Here is a 6,000-nt window from a genome sequence, read left to right on the forward strand (position 1 = left end):
ATAAGATACTGTAAACCGGGTTGTGTCTAAACAACAGAAAGCTACTGCTCACCGTTCTAGAGGCTGGAAGTTTGAGATCCAGGCACGAGCAGACTGGGTGTCAGGTGGGGGCTGTTTCCTGGTTCCCAGATGACACCTTCTTGCTTTGTCCTCACATGACCAAAGGAGCCCACAAGCTCCCTGGGGCCTCTTCTACAAGGCACTAATCTTAAAAAGCCTCATAATACATCTCATAATACCATCCCCTTGGAGATTGGGGTTTCAATGCAAGAACTGTGGGAGGATGCAAATATTCAGACCATAGTGCTATCAATACTTCCAGTTCCCTGAGTGGCAAACTGAGACTCAGTCTGATTCTGTCATGAGCCCAAGATGACCAAGCCCAAGGATGATGGGAACAGGTTGGCCACCCTTTAGTATGTCCCCTCCCATACAGCAGGCAGCTGCTGGGGGCTGGACATGCAAGAACAGTGGGTGATGTGCTTCATTTATTCATTAAAGAGGAAAGGAGAGGGTTTCCAGAGAGAGGTTGGGAAACTTAAGCAAATCCAGAATAAGAGTGGATTTAGGGGCTACCAAAGACAAAAATAAAATTTTCAATACAACATTTTAAATCATCAAAAGTAATAAAAACCTATGATGTACAAAATATCACAATTTTAAGTAAAGACAGAACCAGTATTCCTGATTTTTCCTCTTGCCTCATGCTCCAACACAACTCAGCAGTGTACTGGGTTGGAGCCCTGAACCCAGCACAGCTCAACCTTTCTCCACCAGGTCCCAATGCAGGGACCCCCTGATGCCACCTCACAGTGTTGTCTGCAGATATTTTTGTCTTCACAATTTTATGACGTCAAAGGGCTCTTAGAATGACCACCACACTCCATCATCCCAGGTGTGTGCTCCAGGGGAGGATATACAGCTTCCATGGCTATGTGTGTCCGTAAATGCAAGGAAGCTTGCAGGCTCCCAGGGACTAGCATGTCGTTAAGATAGTTCCGGAAGGTGTGGGGTGGACGCTAACAGGATCACACAGCTGTTCAACTTCCACTTGGATTTTCTGGTTCAAAACTAAGTGTTCATTAGTGACTCCATGCTAGTCATCCACCTGTACCTAAGCAAGTCCAACGCACACAGGGCATTCCCTTTGACTTGCATTTCAAATTCAAATGCTAGCTCATTTGAGTAACTACCCATTCTCTGATCCCAGGTGAGCCTCATATTGAAGCCCTGCCTGTTAGGAAGCTTCTGTTAAACAAATATTTGTTGATTAAGGTTTTGACCAGTTCTTAGATCAGACCCAGAATTTTCTATATTGTCTTGTAATCAAAGCCTAAAACCTGGTAAATAAACGATGATCAACGCGTTAGGAAGATAGTCCGTGAGTATTCCCTATTCTGCTTGCAATGGCCTTTAGAGCCAGGCACAAATATCTCCACTAACAAATAAAGCCCGAGTCCGGCTCTACTCTTCCTCTATTTTCTCAGCGCCTGAAACTACTGGGCTTTGCCTCACAATTCAAAGTTAAGTCCACCAAAGTGAACAGAGGGAAACTTTGGGCACTGGCACAAGCGCGCCTGGCTCCTCTCTGCCCCACCGGCCCGGCCCCGGCGCTGTCCGACGTGGCCGCCACACGGGTGGAGCGGCTCCGGGGTCCGCAGGGCCGCTGGCTGCGTGCGCTCTGCCCTGGCCACAGCTACCCCCAGCCCCGCGTCGGGGCGCGACTCCGGGTCCGCGCCGCCCCCGCCCGCGTACCCCGCGCCGCCCCGTCTTCTCCCCACGCACGCCCAGTGGCCACGCGATTCCAGATCACCCCGGGTACCTGGCACAGGAGCGCGGCGGGTACCGCGAAGACCAGCAGAGAAGGGCACCGTCCGCGGGGTGCGGCGAGCCCGGGGCTGCTCCGGTCGGGGCGCGCGCTCGACCCCCACCCGCAGCCGCAGGAGCTGGTGGCGCGCCGCAGCAGGTGGTCGCCCGGCCTCCCCCTCCTCCAGGGTCTGCAGCCGGAGACCTGGACGCCGGCGCGGCCCGGGCACGACCCTCGGGCGGCCTCTGGCCCTGCGTTCGGCGCGCGCTCCCAGCTCCCAGCTCCCAGCCCGGGCACGCCGGCTCCGCTCGGCTCCGCTCGGCTCGGCGGGGGCGGACGCCGCGCTGCTCCGCTCAGCGCCGCTCGCCGGCCGCCGCCGCGCACCTCCCCCGCGGCGCGCAGCTGCCGCCGCCGCCCCCGCCGCCCGCCAGGTCCAGACCTCGTGGGGAAGGCGCCCCCAGCCTCGCGGCCCGGCGACCGGCAGCGGGGTGCAAGCCTGGCGGGACCCCTGCCGTCCCGCGTCTGCCCCCACGGCCCCGCCTCGGCCCGCCCGCGCGGCGGCGCTGTCGCGGCTCGGGCCTGGCCGCCCCCACCTGGGTGCCCCGGAGACCCCCGATTGGACGGCGAGTCCGCCTCGACTCGCGGGGAGAGCGGGGCGCCCACGCTTGGGGACACCTGCGCGCCCTCAGGAGAGGGTTTGGGGCGCGACGCCAGCCGCAGCTTTCCAGGTTACCTGGGCCTCGGCCACGCGGGGCCTGGGGCGCTCCGGATCCGCCTCGCGAAGTGGGCGGCCCGCGGGCCCTTGGCTGGGAGGGAGTGGGCGTCGTGGGAGGGATTGTGCACTCCAATAAAAGTAAAAGTTTTTGTTGTTTTTTATAACCTTGTGGGTCCGGAGAGTCTGAAGGCTAATTAGGGAAGCTGTCGCCCAGTCTTGAGGTGAATCATGGTTGTGACACTGGCAAGTGTGGGAAGAAAGGCTGCTGATGACTTCTCAGCCACGTTAACTTTTTTCCCTTTAATGACAAAGCAGGAAACCGAGTGGCCTTGAGTGGTCGCACAGGTAACCGACTACAGATCGCTCCTCACCCCCAGCCTTGTTCTGCTTATGGCGCAGCCCAGATGCCCTCTCCACGTCCACCCAGCAGCAGCAGCAGCGGTGTCCCCTCTCCGGCAGAGAGCTTTTCGGGAAGGGAAGGACAACGAAATTGAACTGTGCCCCAGCAGGCAACTGAGGCCGACGTAGCACGGGGAAAGCATTCCTGCCCCAGGTGGAAAGGAGAAAGGTAGCATCTGACGGTGACATGCAGATGTCGTCGGACGTCTGAATTGGCGGTGATGCCGGCGCGATTGTGTGGGGAATCCGCGGATTCCGCCCGCACCGTGGGGCGGTGTGTCTGATGGTGTGCGACGTGGACACCCAGGACCCGAGAAGCCCGCGCTTGCACAGCTTCCAAAGCAGGCACGGAATACTGGAAGGGGCTGTCTGTGCTGCTGGCTTAAAATGGGGTCATAGTCCCCAACAAGAATCAGAGGCAGAAAAAAGTTAATCGCAGATCTCATTTACTTGTGCATGTAAAGGGAAGTTGCCTTTTAAATTTTTTGATGAAATCTTTTTGGCACAAGTGAGTCACTTACAGTCTCTGTTGATAGTTAAATGCATTAAATCCCCTGTATGACGGAAACACACATAAATTGTGAATGAATCTTGCTGTCCCAAATTAATTACCTGCTTTCACAATGGGCAGTTGACTCATGGCAGAGACAATGAATTTGTTAGGTGTGTTTGCTTTTCTCAAAATCCTAAAACTAAACCCTACAATGAGTAACTCTGCCCTCTTGTCACTTTGAACCTCTGCTGCTTGCTATTCAAAAATCACATTTACTTCGTGGTGTGGTTAACGACTGAATATTTATTGACTCCATAAATTGCCTTTCTACCTAAGAATTTTATTTCCAGAATAACAGGAGCCTCTGGCTCTATGCCTGTGTGCTGTGGGTGGCTTTTGAAGTGCCTGGAGATTTTGAGAGGACAAAAACTGGAAGTTCTTGGTGATTAGCTAAGGCTGAGAACCCTGGTATCAACACCCAAAATAGAAAGTGGTGGGGAACTTTGTGACTGGGCCAGAGAAATGGAAAATCATCTGGAGTCGGGCAGAGCAAATACCTTCAATGCTTAAAAAAAAAAAAAAAAAAAAAAAAAATGTGGAAAAAGAAGAATACCCTTCTGCCACTCTGCAACTTTCACCTTCCTGCCCAGGAATCTGTTCCTAGGCCCTGCCAACCACCAGATAGGAAAGCACTTCCCCTTTTTAGTGCCTCTTGATCAAACCTAAAAGCCAGTTGAGAACAGGCTAACATGCTCAAATAAAGCTTTGCCAAGGCTTCAAAGGAAGCATAGACTCCCCATTCAGTTTCTTGCAATTTGCACAGACATCCGTGAAGCTAAAAGCATGGAGTTGGCTGTTTTCTGGAAATTCCAGAAAATCTCTCAGCTGTCTCTGTACAACCCCTTTGAGGGAAGGAGACCCTGACTGGACAGCAAAAGGAAGACCTGCTTCTTCTGAATGTATTGCAGCAAATCTGGGAACATATTCTTACCAAAAGTCAGCACTGCTTAAAGTCATTCAGTCCCCAATAGAACCCTGAGCTGAGACCAGCCATCTCTGCTGTACCCCAGAGGTTCCACTGTGTTCTTTGTGATGTGGATGAGGGAGGATCAGCACAAAAAGAGCAAGGCAGGTGACCAAGGTCACGTAGCTAGCAAATGGCAGAACCAGGGGTTGTACCCTGTACTCTTGCTGTTGAGCAATGCTGCCATTCTCAAATGGCATCTTGTGGGAGACCAACCTTACACGTGACTGAGTACACTCCCCGGCTGGGTGCTGAGGCGCTCAGTCACAGAAATATGGCAGAGCTTTCCCCACCCTTCTTGAGTTCGAGGGTCGGTGTCTCTTGCATGGGTGTGTCTTCCTACAGCCCCATGGGTGGAGCTACGCTCAACTGTTGCTTTGTAATATAACCCCTTGCCCTGTTTAGGTTAGAATCTTCCATGAAAGTGCCTTGTGTGTGTCCCCTTCTCTTACTGTGCCCTTGGGTGTGGCCTACCCAGGTGTCAGTCAACCTGCTGACAGTGGACATCATGAAGATAGACTCAGCCCCCTGAAACCTGACCCCTTGCCTCATTTGAATAGCTTCTACTCAATAAAAGGGGTCAGCACGTGCTCTCGCTCTCTCTCTTTCTGCGGACCCTTAAGGTCAGAGAAGCTGTCATAGCGACCCCAAAGAAAAAGGTATTGTGTCTCTTGTGTGGTTATTTTGTGCAGCCCAGTTAGCCTAGTTTAACTGGAGTGACCCCTGAGCTTTTTAGTCTCAAGAACAGAAACCCGGCAGCATCTAACTCTGCAAACCAAAAAGGCTTTACAGAATAGAAAGAAAGGAAAATCAGCCCTTTCCATACTCAGGAGGAGGCACCCTTGGGACATCAGGAAGCAAGAGGACTCACACTGTTTATATTTACATTTTAAAATATTTGTATTTCTTTGATCACTCAGTTATTCCCAACAGCAGCATTACCACTAAGAAGGCTTAGCTAGAAATCAGTCTCCACCCTCCTGAAGCTTCATTTAGTCAAACCAGAGGCTTATCATGGGCTGAAGAGGGTAAAGCCAAAGGCTTCCTGACTCAGGTTAGCAGTGAGGACAGTGCTCTTCGGGACAGTTTCATCTCTGGATTCTGCTGTTGCATCTTGATAGAACGCTCAAGCTACCTGTCTTCTCTTGGGTTCAGAAAACATACCACATAGTTATGCATGCAGTCACCCCTACCTGAGTAGAGACTGGAGCCCAGGGTCATGCTCATGACACAGGTGACAGCCCATGTGAGCCTCAATGGCAGGGGTCAGATCAAACTGCCTCACTGTGAGAGGCCACATGGACCCCAACCTGAGGGACTCCCTCAGGCTGACCAACATCCAGCAGTACCCTAAGCCCAGCTGCCGCCCCTCTCTCCCATGCCCCAGCAGCCAGCATGGATCAGGCCCTTCTTTTCTCTCTTCTGAAATCCTTCACTGGCTTCACTGTGATTAGGATAAAATCCAACCCCCTAAGGGGATCTTATCTGTTCCCTGCACATCTCCTGGGCCTCTCAGTGCCACCCTCTGCGCACTCCACTCCATCCACATTGGCCTTCGTCTG

The 6,000-nt window shown here is 53.1% G+C and overlaps 1 protein-coding gene across 2 annotated transcripts in view; it reads right to left on the minus strand.

Annotated features, from left to right (window-relative positions):
• The window catches only part of Cracdl (CRACD like), a 137,466-nt gene extending 134,986 nt beyond the window's left edge, over nucleotides 1-2,480 (minus strand). For both annotated transcript variants that reach the window (XM_076833083.1, XM_076833081.1), the window contains exon 1: nucleotides 2,401-2,480. The gene's annotated coding sequence lies outside the window, so the exon portion shown is untranslated. The remainder of the gene's footprint in view (nucleotides 1-2,400) is intronic.
• Nucleotides 2,481-6,000: the final 3,520 nt, after the last annotated feature.

Source organism: Callospermophilus lateralis, chromosome 14 (assembly GCF_048772815.1).
Source record: "Callospermophilus lateralis isolate mCalLat2 chromosome 14, mCalLat2.hap1, whole genome shotgun sequence".
NCBI lineage: Eukaryota > Metazoa > Chordata > Mammalia > Rodentia > Sciuridae > Callospermophilus > Callospermophilus lateralis.